The sequence below is a fragment of the Patagioenas fasciata genome, chromosome 1, assembly GCF_037038585.1.
Source record: "Patagioenas fasciata isolate bPatFas1 chromosome 1, bPatFas1.hap1, whole genome shotgun sequence".
Taxonomy (NCBI): Eukaryota; Metazoa; Chordata; class Aves; order Columbiformes; family Columbidae; genus Patagioenas; species Patagioenas fasciata.
In genome coordinates this window covers 152385687-152405323 of record NC_092520.1, presented here as the reverse complement: position 1 = coordinate 152405323, position 19637 = coordinate 152385687, and positions in this window count along the sequence as shown.

Below are 19637 nucleotides of genomic sequence, written 5' to 3'. Positions count from 1 at the left end.
CCATGAGTAGTAATGAAAATTCATTTCAACAGAGAAGGATTGGTTAGGATTCTAGGAAGTATGATGCGAGACCTAAAGAGAAAGCAAAGGAATAAGAGAAAAGCACGGTATAGGGGAAATTTATTTTCATACACAAAGAGGTAACAGGATGTGCTAACATATCTGCAGTAGCTAAGCTGAGCTGGCGCAAGTAGCACAGGTGACAAAGTAGAAAGAAGAAAGAAAATGGGAGGCACATGACTTCTGGACTTGGACGTTCCAGAAAATCAGGTTAGAGGAGACTTCAGGCAGCATATACCATTCTGGAGGTGCTCTGAATGGCAGACGAAACATGAAGCAGCCTCGTGATTGCTCGTTTCAGAGTCATGCTGTGATTAGGCATAAAGGAATTTTTTAGTGGAACTGAGACATGAATTAAAGAAGGTTGAGGAAAAAATGCATTTTCGAGCAGTATTCACTTCCTCAGCACGTTTCACGACCCCGAATAATTCTTGACAGAATAATTCCATTTACCTCTTTTGCACTGATTACATTTTTATTTTGTAGCAAAAACTGTTATTACTTGTCCATATCACATCTAAGCTGTAATGAGATCTTTTACCATTTAATTAAGGTTGGTACAGAACAACAGGCTGCAAGTCTTATGCTGTAAGATACCACATAAAATCTGTATGCATACGGTATTTCATAATCACATAGAAAACTAAGGCTATTCATCATTAAACTACTTGGGAAGTAAACAGAGAGATCAAGAGATTCTTGTCAGCAAAGTACTGTAACAGTTATGTATTACCAAGGTGTCACAGTAAGGTCCATTTTGTGAACTGAAGAAGAGTTTCAATTGTGTGTCACTGGCATGCAGTATTCCTGTATCATATTTGCACGTAACTATAGCAGTGGACTCATCCTTATATTGTGTTAATGTTCATATTTTGTGTCTGTAGAAGTGTGCTTAGTTATTGTATAATTCTGACTCATGTGATAAAGTCCAGTCAACACTCTTTTGTGGATTTAAATGCAAATCAAGTAGTTCTAGCAATTAATTTTTATTAATCACAAAGTACTCTAAACTTTCTCAGAGTCTGATCTTTTCATCCTAAGCTTATTTGATCTTCATCCAAGTAGCCAGCATGATTCAGTATTCTCCCAGGATATAATATTATAGTTTGCAAAGTGATTGTTAAATGCATTAATAATTTCAATGGGATCATTAATAACATCTCTTGTCAGAGACCTAGCTTGGATAATAACTTTCTTGTGACTTGCATAAAGTAGATTTTTTCTGAGGGGAGGGATATCCTTTTCCAGAGGAAATAGTTTTTCTAAGCTGAAATAGCTTTTAAAAGCTGAAATAGCTTCTAATTGTGGTATGTCTTGAGGTTTATGTATACATTTCTAAGAAAATGTGATAATTATTTAACCAACCATTCCTCTGTAGTTGACCTGATTGCTTAACCTAACAATGCTACCAATATTTGCTGTAAACAACAGTAATTATACAGATTTTTCATGATAATGTCATGTTGTTACAGACTAATTTAAGGCAGCAAGTGTCTATGGACACGAGTTTCATAAGTCTATTAAAAGAGTATGACAGAGAGAACTCTTCTGTACTGAAAATTAATTTGGCAGAATTTCAGTTTATAAGAGCAGTGTATCATCATTATTAGTATTTTCATGTCAGGATAGTCATGTGATTGCAAAGGGTAATTCTCTTGCTGTTGGCATGCCATTAAGAACCCAAAAATGCACTGTAACTTGGAGAGAGGCATTAATCAACTTTATCTCCTTATTTGCCCCTGCAAGTTTGACGTAATGCAGTCTTGCAGCATTCATTTTGCAGATCACCATATCCTTCCGCAACGACAGCAAACTTTCTCTGTGTATGTCTATATTCTCTGTATTGCTTTCTCCTGCTTTCCACATGGAGAATAAAGTATGATTACTTGTTGGCCCTGTAAAGAGTCTGCCACTGTTCAAGCAAGGATCATGCTTCTTTCTGCTTTATCTGCCTTAGCATGATGTGTAGCAATGGAACCAATGACCAAAGTGACATCCTTTATCAAATAAAGCTGGTTAAGAACAAAAACAATACAGCCAGCTAAAACAACCAGAAGGAAATCCCTGCCAAACATTGACATAACTCATTAGCAACCATCTCTGTAAGTAGTTGCATCTGTGCATTACTTTGTGTGAGAAAGCCAGTTTTCAGTGGGGTTGAACAATGAGAAAGTCTTAAGGTATATCTCCTTGTACCTGTTCTCCACTGAAACATATTCTGGTTACAATTTTCTGCTGTCTCCATCTGTGTGAAACAGCCAGTGTTGTACAGCTGATAAGCAAGAATTAATATGTTCATCAATGATTTGGATGAGGGAATAGAATGGACTGTCAGCAAGTTTGCTGATGACACGAAGCTGGGAGGAGTGGCTGATACGTCAGAAGTTTGTGCCATCATCCAGTGAGACCTGGACAGGCTGGAGATTTGGGCAGGGAAAAATTAATGAAATATAACAAGGGAAAGTGTAGAGTCTTACATCTGGGTAAGAACAACCCCGGGTTCCAATATAAGTTGGGGAATGACCTATTAGAGAGCGGCACAGGGGAAAGGGACGTGGGGGTCCTGGTGGACAGCAGGATGACCATGAGCCAGCACTGTGCCCTTGTGGACAGGAAGGCCAATGGCATCCTGGGGTATATTAGAAGATTGGTGGTTAGTAGGTTGAGAGAGGTTCTCCTTCCCCTCTACTCTGCCCTGGTGAGACCACATCTGGAATAGTGTCCAGTTCTGGTCCCCTCAGTTCAAGAAGGACAAGGAACTGCTGGAGAGAGTCCAGTGCAGAGCCACGAAGATGCTGAAGGGAGTGGAGCATCTCCCTTATGAGGAAAGGCTGAGGGAGCTGGATCTCTTTAGCCTGGAGAAGAGGAAACTGAGGGGTAATCTTATTAATGTTTACGAATATATGAAGCGTGAGTGTCGCAAGGATGGAGCCAGGCTCTTCTCAGTGGCAACCACTGGTAAGACAAGTGGTAATGGGTTCAAACTGGAATACAAGAGATTCCACTTAAATTTGAGAAGAAACCTCTTCTCAGTGAGGGTGACAGAACACTGGAACAGGCTGCCCAGGGGAGTTGTGGAGTCTCCTACTCTGGAGACATTCAAAACCCACCTGGACGCCTTCCTGTGTAACCTCATCTAGGTGTTCCTGCTCCAGCAGGGGCATTGGATGAGATAATCTTTTGAGGTCCCTTCCAATTCCTAACATTCTGTGATTCTGTGAATCTGTGATCCTGTAATATATATTATCAGCAGCAGTCCCACCTTTGATTCTTTTCCATATACATTGAAAGGACAGAATGGGGTCCATAGCAGTAGACTTCTATGTTTACTGTGTCTAGTGTTCTTTGGACAGCAAATGAAGCAGCTACATTAACAGGAAGCTGATTATATGTACAGGATCATTCATTTCACTGCATGTCTTCTGTCTTTCTGGGCCTAGAAATCCTAATAACATTTTTCAGATGCATATTGTTACTATTGGACTTTTGGGGGGTTATCCTAAACTTGGAGCTATTATTCTTCGGGCTGTTCCCTTGGTCAAGTTAGAGTCACTCGTAAGAATCTCCATCTTCAGTCAGCAATGCGTGGGTGTAACTGAGCTGGTTGTAACAGCTGGGGAATGCAGGCATTTGTACAATGACTGTGTCATTGTATGCGTTGGCATAAGCATCACTCTAGGAACTTTGCCCTATTGCGCTTAGCCTCTTCCCTTACCTTTCCCAGAAGGAAAAAAAAGAAAAAAAAAATCCACCATTGGCTAGTTTGGTGGTTACTTTACTCTTCTGAAACATCCTAGTGAAGCAAGACCTAAGGACAACAGGAGAGTCCCCAGATTGCTACAGACAGAATTTTCCAATGAACTCCATCTAGGATAATGATTAGTAGAGAGGAAAGGAGGATATTGAACCTGGACTTGTGTTGTGCAGTCCCTGTAGGTGTTGCTGATGAAGAAGATATTAAACAAGATCCTAATTATGCATTGTGTAATAGCTTCAATCTTGTGAAGTCCTGTGTCCCATAACTTTAATCCTTCTTTGTGTGCACACAAACTGGGTAAACACTTATCTCCTCTCTTCAGATGAGAGGCTGCAACTTAAGTTGTTAGCATTACAGAATCACAGAAATTAAAGATGGAAAAATTTTATTAGATCATCTACAGTAGTTCATCATCTTGCCAATACAAGCATTTTACTATAGAACAATAACTCCTTGCCCAAAGCCGCAGAGAGAATCAGTGACAGAGCCAGGACTAAAGCTCAAGGAGTTCCTGGCTCAACGTCCTCTACTCAGGCGGCAAGAGCATACTGCAGAAAAGCTCGATTGTCCAAACATTAACAAAAACCAGCAGGGATGATTTGATTAATTCAGTTCCATTGCTAAAAGGCCTGTAGTTGTTTTGATTAGCCCTTGGGCCCTCATCAGGCTTAGAGGGGTGTGTGTGGTAAATTTCCTTTTACCATTATGTTATCTAGAAGATCTTGAAGTGATATGTGTTCTTGACAAATGTGCAATCAAAACACTACTTAAAGCAAATCCTTATGAATATCTGGATCAGCATCTTTATGGCAAACAGGTCAAACTTAATCCCGTACACTCTTAAAGGCAGGGGCTGTGTTTTCAATATGTCCGTACAGTACCTTACTGGACACTTCAAACAGTGATATGAAATAGTAATAATTAGTATTTATTTACTGGAATTGAAAGCTAAAGTTTTTTTTGAGGTGTAACTTTGTTCATAAGCAGTTGCACAATAATGGTTCTATGTGCTTAGATCACAGTGCTATTTGTGACTATCAGTTGTTCTATATCGCATACATATTTGCAAGGATGAGTATTTTGTTGGATATGTTTATTAATGTTATTATTATTGCATAGCACTCAGTATGTATGTTTCTATAAAAACTCACATAGTGTCTATAGAAAGAACACTTAAAAAGTCCATATTCACTGCACAGCTCAGTTTTAGCTTCAACATCAAAATTTTCATACATAGGTTTCTACAATAAAAGCATTATTCCTGGGACTAGAGAACACTGCCAAGTATTAAAGTTTTCAGATGTGTCTCATTATAAAATCATGTTTTCAGTAGCTAAACTTTAACTATTTAAGGAAACTTTTCAGTGACATGTTTCTACCTCAGATAGGGTTTTTTTGAGCAAATTTTACTCTGAATAGTCCAGTTACTTCTAGGAAGCCAAGGAAAAAAATGTAACTATTTTAGTGAGAAGATTTGAACCTTTGTGTTTTGGAGCAGTGCTATAAAATTTGTCAAAATGTGATCTTTATGTTGGATGTCTGTTATCTTCCTGTTTTCAATAAAAATATTGGGACGTTACGAGTTGTTCTGACAGCAGTTTTTCTTCACTTAACTTTTTCCAACTTAAAAATGAGTCTTTCCACTGATATGATTATGTTTACTCTTGAACACCAAGGTTTTTACCTCTTCAGTGCTCTTTTGGTCCTTCTCCAGTTGTCAGATGAGTTTTCAGACACCAAGAAATGGCACTTGGTGTTGAGTTTTACATCATCTTTTAGCAGGAGTCTGAGAATGAGTGGTTGCACACTGTGGCAATGCAGGAGATTAGAATTAGCTCTCTGCATGTAGCTAAGGTTCTGCTTTCACAATCACTTGAAGATGATCTAAATAGATGCTTCTGGCAAAAGTGGTCACCTCCCCTATCACCAGACAATGGTGGCATATTTTTGCTTCTTGACTTTTAGAGAACTAATCCAGATAAAGGCTACTAACTTTTTGACTGAATCCGTTTGCTGACACTATGGTCATGCAGATACTAGCACAGGAGTAGGAGTAAGACTACTTGCCTATGACAGGGACAGGGAACACTGGTTCATGTAGTCAGCAGCTCAAATTATCTTAAACTACTTATTACTAACAGTCATGTCCTCCTCATCTTTTCATTGACTACATATAATCTTTGAATTCAGTCAACAGCCAGTTAGTATAGACACAGCTGATAAACGTCAACAACTTTTGAACATGCCATTAGCAAGCCTTATCTGCTACTTGAACATTATTAGGGTAGTCATAATGTTTGTTTTTTTTTTTTTTTAATGTCTGTACTTCCTTCATTGAGTTACAGACCACCTGATTTGCACATAAAATGTAGCTCTGAAGGATAGAATTCATTTTGCTTAACTTTAATCATTAATGAAATGTTGATGGGAATTCTAGATTGGGACTTGTTTCAATAATCTGTCTTTAAAGGGATTAATTATGTTTTAGAAATGCTTACCTTGCTCTATCTAGTAAATAAAAAAATTAATCCTCTGCAGATGAGTAGTTACATGACAACACATACATTGTTATGTGAGATGAAGCCAATCAAAAAGCCTAAGCATCTAACCTCATAAACTCAAGGACTGGTTAGGCAAAGAGATTTGTTCAGAGAGGTACTGGAATTGGTTTGCAAATTCATGATGTAGCTGGGAATAAATGGGGCTGAATGTAAGAACAATTAACTACCGGCTCCTTTGCTCTTTTAAATGATAGTGGTCTGTGCCATGCAGCAAGACATGTCAGCCCTACTCATCACTCATGTGGGTATCAAAATAGTGCAACTTGATGGCTGGTAATTTCACACTTTGCTGTTTTAAAAACACAGGTATCTATTCAGAGTCAAGCACTCAAAAGTGAGAATTACCATTGAGTTCATCCCTAAAGGACCATTGTCCATGGTACACCATCCATGAGATGGAGCCCTCAGGTGGGAGTTTACACTGTTCCTATTCAAGATCAGCATATGTCCCTGCATTTAAAGGTTGTACATGTAAAAAAACCCAAACCAGACTAATCTGGAAGAAAGAAATCAGTAACCTCACCCAATATTTCAAGAGGAGGAAAAAACAAACAAGAACAAACATATACGTCAGTCAAACATGCTGTTGTACTACTGTATGAAAATAACTTGAAAGGATTTAAACAAGTAGAAGATATTTTTCAGGAAAAAATATAATAATTTCAAAATGTAAATAATTCTTTCTAAAAGCTTTATAAGTATTTCTATTTGTTTTTAAACTAAATCTGACCTGTAACTGCGTACAGAAATACTGTCATGCTTTATTCGTTGTTATGTATGATAGATAACTGAATCAGAGATCTATCAACATCATAAAAATTAGACAAATTTTAAGTATTTGTTGAACTGAGACCAAAGCAGTAATGTTAAGATACAGTTCAATTAAATTATGCTTTAAATATAAAAAGCAGAAATGTATATATTAACTGCAATTGAGTAATATGTAAGAAACAAACAGCTAACTTTCCAGCCAGGCATTCACAACCCTTGGCATGTAACTAACAGAAACGTCAGTGAGATTTGAGTGTGTTAGGTTAAGCAGTATGCACAGGAGCAGGAGACATGAGAACAAGTTCAGTGCATGAGAACAGGGGATGGTCCCAATGAAAAGCACATCTCTGAGTATCATATACTGTGAATTCCCTGGCTCCAGTTGCAAATCATGCCATTGTTTCTAAATAGCTCCGAGATTCCTCCCTGTGTCAGTGCAAAGCATTGTTAAAATTTAATACTATGTCTGTGCTGCTCAGTTTTTTAGTTTTCTTGGCATGCTCCACTGAGGAAGAGGAATGCCTAGGGCTAAAAATGAATAACTTAATTAAAGTAGGACCTTCTATTATTGGGCCAAATTCTGAATCCTTCAACTGAGCAGAACTCCCACTAGTTTGAGAGGAACTTTTGTTCAATTGACTGCATAACTTGAATCATTGTCCTGTGTTAACCTCTGGTATAATAGCTTAGTTAGTCTCATTGCAAGATACACAGGGAAAGCCATCTTAATCCTGAGAAGCTGAGTCTGAAAATGGGTCACTAGCAGCCCTCTTCTGAAAGAGCTGTTATGTCCTAGCTTCAGCTTGAATTAATATTTTCAACTTCTGGTAATTTGGGGTAGCGAGCATTTGTTTTTGAGTTAGTGCTACTGCATGCTGGGAGAGCAAGAGTAAAATTCTTGTTTTTCGGTAAAAACAAAGTTTTGTTGGAAATTACTTGCATATTCTTCAAGATTATTGCTTTTGCTGATCCAGCTCACTACCTCATATTCTCTGTAATTTTGGATGAGCAAGCTACTGGGAAATGTTGTTCTGCACTCAAGGATGGTTGCATTTCACTGATGGATAAAGCAGGGGTTTCTTCCTCAACTTATTCTTATGACAGTCAGTAAACAATATGATCTGGAACACTTCTGAAAGAAAGGAATAGTGCTGCAAGAAATATGGCTTTATTTTCTAAGGCTTCTAATCTGGCTGCATGCATTGTTACTTTGTTCTCAAAGCAAAAGTACCTTATAGGAGAACTATTATTAGCATTTTTATTGCCTAAGGAAGTTGTTATTAAAATAATGTAAAGGAGAAAAACAGCCAGCTACTTGTCAAATGTCAGCTCTTGTGACAGTAAGGGTAAGATTTTCAGAAGTCCTCAAATTTACTTTGCAGTATGTCTTTTCAAGTCAGCTAGAAAAATTGTATTAACTTTGATGGAATTTAGACTAGAATAAAAAAAAATAGAATTTTCAGAGAAATGAGAAATTTCAAGTTGCACTGTCGTCTGTTGGTCTCACGTACTGACATTCACGGGAATCTTTCCATTCTGTTTTTCATTACATTGGTTATCACAATCTTATTCTAAATCTTACTAACCTTAGTGTTAAGCTCCTCTTAATGGATTTAGAAAAAATGGTTTAAGACATTTCTTTCTCATCAGTGACTTAAGTGGTGAATGATTTCACCATAACACTTGTAAGTTAGTTGTTATTGTCTTGATAATCCTAAAGTTGCACCTTATTTTTATTCTCATTTTTTCAAGCCTCAATTTCTAACTATTAGTAATTGATATTTATGGGGTTTTTTTACTTAAAAACACAACAAAAACTCTATCAAAATTCTTCTTATCTAATCACTAATAAACTACCATCAGTTCACCTAGTTGTCTTCTCTTGGATAAATTAACTAGACTGAGTGTTTCTACTCTATTGTTAAAATATTAATTTTCCACACCATGATTAATTCTTATTTTTCTTTCCTGAGTGTTTGTTTGTTTGTTTGTTTAAGTGTAGATGTCAGAATTACACGCACTATTCCAGTAATGGCCTCACCAGTGAGGATCACATGTAACAGTCACTACAAATGCAGTATTCAGATATTACTGCAATAGGGACCAGATGGTACCTAGCTACCCTGATAGATATAAAAGCTGTAATAACATTCCATTACAACCTTTTCTTTGGGTTTGGTTCCTGTGGTTCTATGCACTCACCATGTTCATTTTACTTTGAGTTTTGGTTGTTCCAAAAGTGTAAAATGAAACTCATCTCAGCCTACAGTTCTTCCATTTCTGCCCCCTCAATTCTGTGTTGCAACTATGCAAAAATGTGCATTTTTGTTATTTTTATTTAAACACCAAAATAGTTCAGTGCAACTGTGCTGAAAACTGGGTCATTGCTTGTTCAGAGTAGTTGCAGCACTTTCAAGGAACGTCAGTTGTACTTAGGGCTTGTAATGAATTCTGAATTTAGAAGACTTTCAGGTTGCAGGTGTGAACATTGTCCTGAGTCAAATGATTGTGCTTTTTAATATTTCAGAACGCGCTACTGTAAGTTAATTCCTGTTCATTTTCTTCTGGTGAGTTCCTGGTTTAAGCTAAAAGTCAAAATATTTTCATATTCAGAAGGTAAGTGGTAAACTGAATGTAGTTCATTTAAATTAAGTTTACTGAATGCACAAAATTACTCCATAGGGAATTAAACTGACATCTGTTGTTCAGTAACATTTGTGATTGTGATTGTGATTTCCTCAAAACACTGCCTTATATAATTGAGTTCAACATGGTCAGACTGAGAAATCACAACAAAGTCAGATCAGTTTAACAAGAAACCATGCATCAACAGAACAAGTTACAGCATGAAAGGATGTTTTCTGCTCCAAGCAAATATAAGCTCATCCATCATGAATGTTCGGGCACATGGTGGAATTATAGAAGCTCTTTTTTCAGTCTTGGTAGTTGAAATGGTGTATCCTTTCAGCCAGTCAGTCATATATTAATAAAATGTAGCTTGAGTCTAAGGGAAAAAAGGTTATATTGACTTGGATATGAAGGAGGCTAAGAAGACAAACATAAAATGTAACAGATTTTCAACTGGTCCATGTTAACTCGGTTGTCTGTAATGTGAATTGCTGTTAAAAAGTATCTTGTGGTATCTGCCTAAGAGTATGAAACTTTTGGTAAGTGAACCCCAAGTCTTACATGGAATTTAACAGAGACTGCAAACCTTTTGATGAAATAGCCTGGATTTCCAGCAACTATGGGGCAATTTATTCTTTGGAGGGGAACTGTGCAATCCTGCCTGTTTCAGCTAATTTTTGGTTTTGATCTGATGTAAGGCTTTTAAAAAAAAAAAAAAAGTGAGTCCAGTGTATATCAGCTAGTTTTATTAGATGTCTTTTCTATGTTTTGAAATTAACATATAAATGTCAAAGGAGTATGGAGCTATCATTCATATCCTTAGGCACAGCTATTGCAAAGAAGCACAGAATCACAGCTTACTGCACTTTATGCAGAGCAATTAAGCTCCCATCAAGAAATAGGGAATTACTTAAAACTCAGCAAGTTGTGAAATTCATTGTAAATTCAAGATTCATTCCAGCTCTCTGAAATGTTTGGGAACCTTAAAGTAACTCATGGACGGAATTTTTGGAAAGCATGAATCAATACCTGAACGAACATGAATCAGTCACCACATGATTCTGCTATGATGAGGTCACTAATATGCTCATGTGAAATCTGTTGGAGGGGCTGATGGCACCAGGGTATCTAGTGGACCTAATCCAGCTGTTACTGACTTCCTTAAAAATAATGTTGAACATGAAACCAAGGCCCTGCATAATTATATTTTTTCTATATTATCCGGAGTGTGGAAAAATTACAAGTCACCTGACTTAGCAATACTCATGAAAACATTTGTGTAGATGCCCTGAAGTCAGCAAAAAGGTATGTTTGTTTGTGTAAATACATCTCAGAATGTAATACATCTCATAGACATACTAATGAAGTATGGAGTATTTGCACGGATGCAGGAATTAGAATTAATACTTGTTACAATGATCCAAAGGTTGATCAAATCTAAGTGGAAATCTTGAATATTTTTCTACTCATGATAGCAAACATACAAAAACTTTGAGTGTTCCAGGAAGTAGTCACTCTTCACTTTAGCAAGTGTATGATACAGGTAGTGCTAAATAAAACATGTGAATCTGTTTCTCTGTTTCTCTATCCTCACAACTTCAACTCAAACTGATGCAAGTCATACTCTTCTTGGATATCAGAGGAAAATCTTCAACTCACTTCTGTAGCTAATTTTCTGCTTTTAGTTGCTTCTTGAGCTCATCTCTTAATCTGTTGCTACTTCTTAAGTGTCCTTTTTGTTGAACCTTATAACTTTCATCAAATGATCTCATATTCTCCATTAGAGATTCATTGCTAGTTAACAACCCACTTTGTTGCATTTGTGTTTTGTTCACTACCTTCAACACCATCAAATACCAGTCACTGTGATTACCTGCTTACTTAGTTCAGACCTGTGTATGTGACACAGGTGACACTAATCCTATGACTCCCAGCAAATGTCTCCAAAAGAAGTTAGCTACCTGAAGTCCACGCACATGGATCACAAATTTATTCAGGTAAAGGGAGGCATGCACTCTATTATTTCATTTAGTTCAGAGATCTGGTTTATTCGTCATGAAATCTTCCACTTCATGAGAAGGCTTTGTCAGCTCCAGCTTAACTGGCAAACCCTACCCAGCACAGATGAATGCCAAATTTTGTGCTAGCCCTTGTAAACCAAAGCCATGATGTTTCATGCAGCTCTTTTCATATCTGCTGTAATACCTAAACAAGATGGGGTGAGCTGAGGACAGAGTTGCAGCCCTAACTCTGAATTTCCTAGCTTTTGTGGGCTTAAGTCATACCCTTAACGTTATTTGAAAGTTTTTTTTTGTGGTTTAATATATACTATAACTTGTTCTTTTGTGACAACTGGATTTATACTGGCTTCATCTCTAATACCACTGGAAACTGGAAGCAGGTCATAGTGTGAGCCTGTCTTCCAAATATTTTAAACAGAAAGTCACCATTCTGCACTACTTGCTCTTGTTCTCCAATAAAATTCAGTGTTCCGTATTAATTAGAATGATACCTCCTATGTCAATACCACATCCAACTTGTAGACTATTTGTCCTCCTGAATGTTAAAGGTGAAGAAATGAACAGAAATCTCTTTGTACTTTCACTCCTTTCTTTTTTGTTCATATGAAAAGACCTGGTTTTATGAAAAAAGGGGTATTTTTTTACACCAGAAATCTTTTTCTTGTATTTTGATTTGATTTTCTTTGGCTGATTCCATAGTTGCTCTATTCTATACTTGAATATTTTAATGCTACAGGCTGTGTTCATGTTGACAAAAGCCTACCTATCTCTACTTACAAGTACTGTCCAGTATACCTTCATAATAAAATAATAGGCCTTAGTAACATTAGATCATATAGCAAAATAAGTTCGTATTTACCCACGAATGTTGACATAAATCCTGTGTAGAAATCCTATCTTCTAGTTATTCCTCAGGTCAGAGACCTGAACTCTATTGCTGGAAGTCAGATAACTTCCAGCAGAATGCTCTTCCTCCCACATATGTACATGAGATTTTTGATTTGGTGAAAAATTCATATTCTTTTCACACCAGTCCTGTGTAGGATTGACTGACTGCAGAACAATATATGTATCAAACCCACATGTTTCTTCCTCGAGGAGGAAGATGCTGGATCTTCTCCTGTGTGGACAGAACCCAGTTTTCATGAGAACCAATGGACTGGAAACATCTGGGTGAGAAAATGAGAGAAACAGGGGACAGACAATTGGAGAAGAAAGGGAAGATCTTGAACAGTTGTTGGGTACTACTTGTGTTGCTATACAAGCAGAGAACAAGAATTTCTCTGTTCTCTGTTGTCCCATTGCAGGGGGGTTGGACTTGATGACCTTTGAAGGTCCCTTCCAACCCAAACTATTCTATGACTCCAAGATACAAACGTAAGCTTCACCACAACACTATGTCATATACAGTTTTCCTCTCACTGAGTGATTTTATGGTCACTTCAATGCAACATGAGTGAGGGCTGTCACTACAACAGCAGTGTCTCTCTTCCAAGCCTTCATGTTCTGCCACCTTCCCTTGACAGGCATTAGGGAGAGACAATTTGTTCAGTTAAGTCAGCTCAGTGGACTGATCTGGCTGAAGATGAACTCTTTTTTGCTATGTTTTTCACTTTTTCCTGCCACTTGCATGGGTTGGACTAAAAAAGTATGGAACTTCACCCTCGTTTGCACTGATATAGCTATATGGGTGGCTTTTTTTTTGTTTGTGTCAGTGATCTGTTTACAGTGCAAGACCATAAACAGTTGAGATAAGAAAAAGGGAGGAGTGGACAGGAAGGCTGTAAATTTACTTTACCGATGAATGAACTTCAGCATTCTCATTCATACAGCGTTCATTCATACAACATGCATATAGCCACCGAGAGAAGCTGGATAAAAGGAAGTATTTCAGAGAGATCAGAACAGATCTTGAACAGTTAATCTACTCTCTGACCAAAAAACTTTACCAAAGTGACTTTTGTAACCCAAAAGCTTTTGTTGTATATCCAGAAAACCAATAAACAAGGACTTAATTTTGGAAAGGCAACAGTTGTTGGAAAATTACTTGGTACCTTATCTTTTCATGAACATGTAAGACAGCATTTCAAAGCACATTGAGACAAGAGATTTTGGGAGCTGTGATTTTCAGGCCTGTCCTCAAAAGATCTGGAAGATCTTACCACTATTCCAGCCACTGGCTAAAAGAGGTTGCTCAGAACACTGTGATATTTAAATGAGAAATTCCTTTTACACAGATTTGGGTCTCAGCTCTATACTGTCTAATTAAGGAGTACTTAAGAAAGCTTCATTTTTGCATCTGTCTTACAGGTTTTTTCCTCCATTAAAATAAACCAGCATAAAAAAATCTCTTCCTTTGTTGTTTCATGTAGCTTTCATTTTGCAGAACATCTGTAATAAGGGGGAGAAACAATGGCTTCTTGCTCTTGAAAGTCAGAGTTGTGAAATACGATAGTAGGCATTTGGTAGATTAAGTGATAATTTTTTGCAATCGTATTGGACACCAGTTTTTCTCACCTATTCTGAGGTCTATGTACTTACCCCTTTTATCACTTTTCTGTACTTTTCTGACAATGCAAAGAAATCAAGCCGTTTTGTTCAATATAGGTGAATTCCAAATGCATATAAAGCTATCATAGTGAACCACATTTAACAGACCTATTTTTTTCACCTTTCGCCCTTTTTGGTGGCTGGCAGAAGTGTGCATGGGGCTCCGTCAATCCCAGACTGAGAAAACAGCTTCCTAATAACATTGATGCAAGCTACATTAAAGTATTTCATCCATAAGATTTTGCTGAGAACAGCAAATGATCACAAGGCTCTGAATTTGCCAAATATAAGGCATCATTCCAGTAAAGGGGACATTTGCCCAGATTCTTAAAGTTGGAAGACCTCACCAAAGTGACAGTGGTGATACTGTGGCACATGAACAGAAGTAATGTGGTTGTCTTGCTGTTTCTCCAGAGACAGATCGTATCTTTATTATTGTCAAAGGTATTAAACTATATACATGCATCTTGTTTCCATTCTTTTGGGCTGAACTCTCAGTAGCAAAAGTAGTTTATGTTTGCTACCTCAAAATACAATATGGAGGAATGTGTGTATGTATGTACACACATACAACCACACATAAATGCACACAAATGTAGCCGCTGGTTTTAACGTAATTTAAAATGAAGAAGCATTTTTGTGAGATGGAAACTGAATGAAGTCCCAGTGCCTCCTAAGATTTGAGAACAGAAAGCTGTTTTCCAGGCTTTCGTATATGGAAATACCAGATAGGTCAATGGGTGTTCTCCATTGCTTCTAGGGCTACTTTCTCTATGTCAGCAACATTGCCTTATGACTTGCTTTTAAAGGCTGCCCGTTATACACAGCCACTGCTGATTTAACTGGAACTTTAGGCACTCCATACTCCTGAAACAGGGCTTATGGCTTCCACAATTCTTTAGGAAAGGCAGTCACACAAAAACAGTTTAGGGAAATTAACATTTGGCATTTGGGTTAATGTAAGATATGGTCAAGGTGACAATTCCTGGTAAAAAATTACACTGAAGGGGAAAAAAACAACAAAAAAAGAAAACCTGACTTACTCATAGTGCAATGACACTGTGCTTTTAAAATGCTTTTAACCACAAACAGTTTGGAGCAACCAACTGCAATCTATTAAGTTTCAGCTCACAGGGATTTTACTTTTTCCTCAACCCTTTCTTGTATGTTATATAAGTATTTTTAAGAAATTCACTGTTCTTACTGAATTTAAAAGAAATATTTAGCTTTATGAGGAGAAACCAACTAATATCCATAGTTGCTAAGGTAGACTTTGGAAACTAAGGAGATTTTTCACCATTGATTCACAGATATGTGCTATAGTGTTTTTTTTGTTGTTTTGTTTTGTTTTGTTTTGTTTTGTTTTGTTTTTTATTTTTGTCCTTCTGGGAATTATTTCATTTTAACTTCCAGGGCAAATGCAGTCTGATTTATACAAGTTTAATTACATAGTATACTGGAACTCTTAGCATGCTTCTTTCTTTGGGATGAGTGAAGTGAGTAGAAGTTGCCTTAGAGAGTATATCTATCCAGAGCAAGGATTTTTTCAATATCTGGCTTATATGGGAGAGATTTCTACACAGAGTATATGTTTATGCATCCTTATTTAAGTAATATAGGCAATATTTTAATATTATACTGGTACTTTTAACGACATAAATTCTTTATTTGTCTGCATAGACCTTTCAAATGTTTCAGTGAGAACTGAAACCTGTTCATCTCAATGATGATGGACCTAATCTATTTTTGCTAATTAATATAGAAATCCAGTGAAATTCTTATTGGAATAAAATTGGCACATATTATTCCATTTCAGTTTTAGGATGTGGTTATTTTTTCTGATGTGCAGTAGGCTAGGTTGTTTGGAAAATCTGTTTGGGAAGTCACAAAGCAGTGACACCTAACTGCTAAATCCTACTTTGAACAGATTTATTAGAGTAGCCAATTATCAGCTATTCTGCTTTTGTAAATTTATTAAATATTTCATGGAGAAGGCTTATTTTACATCATATCAGATCATGTTACAATAGCAGTTCTATCTAGGAATAGAAGTGTGCTTAATGGCTAGAATTGTTCTATTAATATAATGCTTCTTGGAAACTGATTAAAGACAGTGTCTACTTTGTGTCTGTGGTGTTTTTAAGCTTCGTTAAAGAATTCAGCTAGTATTCTTCCTCTCCCCATAATTCCTTTTTTGGTTATGCAGGACATAAACAGCTGAATCAGTCACAAGATTAAATTTGTGAAAAGATTTTGGCATGGTTTCTGTCAAAACAATATTGAGTGGTGCCAGAAGAGATGGGATTGTGAGGATAAGAACTGGGCCTTGCCTTGCATGGAGGAAACAGTGGCCTTCAGGTAGAAAATCTGAGATGACAGGAACAGAGGAAGACAAAGGAGCTGCTTGGTGAACCAAGTGTCAGTAGAATTGTACCTGGGAGAAGAGACACTAGGAACAAGAGACAGACCTAACTTGGGAACCAGGTCTAATTTATATATATATGTATATACAAAATATAGAACAAAACTTTCTTCACCTTGTAGCTAACAGATGGGAGATTAAAAAGAAAATATAAGTAGTGGAAAAGCAATACTTAGAAGCATCTCTGCCTACTTATTTTGTCCAAACAGTAACATTAGACTTGGTTTCTATGTCATACAAGCCTTGGTAGGATATCATCTGTGATTATGGGTATTGTGCCAAGTATATAATTTGGGGATGTTCTAGGATCTGTCTCTTTTAAGGGTGACTTCAAATATTGTTCGATAAACTGGGTAACTGAGTGATAATCATCAGTGTCACATAAATTGAAGACTAGGTCTTCTACTTCAGGAAGCTGAAACAGTGTTAGCTTGATGCAGAATGGTCAAATGTCTTCTGTACTATGCATTCCACTAGAAAATAAGTGTATTCTTAAGTTTTCAAAATAAATTAGTAACTCAGTCCTCACACAAAAGTCTCTTAATTTCAATGGAAATGCTCTGTGTAACAGAGTGGATAGATCTTAAGCCTTCCATATTCCCATCTGCTTTTCTAGGGATGAATTCAGATAGAGGTATGTATATCTGATATAGAGCCTATGAACAATCAGAAATTCACACCTTCCACTAAGAAAACGAAACAAAACAAATGTATATTAAAATAAATTAGCAATACTACTGTAATTTATGATAATATTAGAGTAATTTTACTAAAATTCTTCTAGTAATTAATATATTTTAGAATATGACATCATGAAGCCTGGCATATTGAAGAATGAAGCTAATATTGGCCAGTACTTTGAAAGTACTTTGAAAGCATGGCATGTGCAGAGCATCATACTAATACTGTAAAGATTATCGAATATCTTGAATAGATTTTCAGGAACTATCCTCCTGTGTAAAAAAGGTGGTAAAGGAACATCTTCTGCTGGCACTAAGGCTGCTGGGGAAAGTTCAGGGAGGCTGTCAGGGTGATTGACCTCATTTGCCAGTGGTGATTCATAGTCCTTTCCTCTGAGAAATACCTGTACTAATTTCATTTGATTAAAGAGGTTGGGCAGATAATGATCTTAAAACTGTCTGTACCAACTCCTATGGATGAAAAGTTGACACCATATATTCCAGCCCAGGACAAGGTTCTGCATTGGACAAGGAGACAGGTGAAAAGATATGCAGTAATTTAAGCAGGTTGTCCGATACTTCTACATGGGTTCCTCATGCAGAAGATGATTGCTCGTTTCATAAATGACATCTGCATAGAAATTATTCATTGCTTCATGAATTGTTGTCTCTGAAGCTTTTATTGTTATAAGTAGATGATAACTAGCACTGGTACAGATGGCTCTGCACTTCCTTTCCCAATGAGAACATGGATAGAAGCTTTTCTCTGAATTCAGACTTGCAGAGATCATCACAAAGACCCACATACTCAATTTTCTTCTGGATGGAGGGAAAATAAAGGGCCCCTTGCAAAAAAAAAACCAAAGGTATCATTTTAAGATTTTAATAGGACCACTGAAGAGACACACTGGATTAGAAGTGCGTTAAGCTCAGAAACTATGAGACACTCTGGGACACACCAAACCTTGCTGATTTTGTGAAGAGGAAAGATAAAACAAAGGCTGGATAGATCTTCAGTGTGCTGACTGTGTCTCACAGTTTTTATAGAATAAACTGTGCTTTCTAGAGTGAACTGTGCTTAACTCAATTTAAAATTTTAGTTTGTGGTTGACCTTTTCCAGGTTAATGACACAGTTTCAGTGGTAGGATACAGGAGATGTGCCAGTTACAGTGATTAAATAAAAACATTAAGAGAAACTATATATATTGTTGCCTAGCAGAGAACCAAAACATTTTTTCCTGAAAGCCACATGAACTTATTTTCCAGGTCTAAAAAATGACTGTGCATTAGACATCAATAGAAAGGAACTGGAAGAGAGAGGTGATTTGTAGTAGTTCTGCTTCGGGTGGTGGTGATGATTATTACAATATTCCCAAATATCTTTTATATGAAAATAAATATTGAATTTGAAATACAGTGTCAGAGCATGAAGATCACACTCCAGCTAGATTTGTTCTTCACCTACTTTAATTACTGGCTCTTTAAGATCTTTCTACAAATATCCAGCTGTTACCTCAAATTTGAAATGGATAAACAAAGACTCTTAATCTTTTCCCTGTTAATCCCTTTTACCTTCTTTCTAATCAGTATGAATAATGTTAATCTGTTTATTCAGTCCCAGAACCAAGGCATAACCTTTGGATTGGGCTTTATTCCAGATCTTCACATCCAGGCTCCGCATGTGTCTTTGTCATCTGAGACCTTTGTTCTGGGCTGGGATGAATCTGTCTCTGAACATGCTGGTATGTGTACCCTAATGATATATAGACAACAAAAGCAAGTGGTTTGGATTAGATAAATTTTTAGCAGGCCATAGCTGGATAAAGTGAATCCCCATATGAGATGATGGAGGCCTGGATAAAGGATTTAGCAACATGGAAGAATATAAAAAGGTGGAGTATGAAAGATGATCTGGAGAAGGAACTTTAAGGCATAGCATCGTTTTGAGACATCTAGGCAAAAATATTGTTTTCATTCTGTCTGGAGTTAATGGGATATTTTTTTTTTTCCTGAAGAAAGTCAGATCCATGACTTCTGTTCTCTTCAGAAGTGAATTAAGATACATGTGCTGGAGGGATACTACTGAAAAGAAATTGTTCAAGGTGTTAGTGTTCAAACAACAATGAGGTTTGAAGATGGCAATGAAAACCACAGTGTTTCCACTAGACAAGGAATGGGTGCAGTAA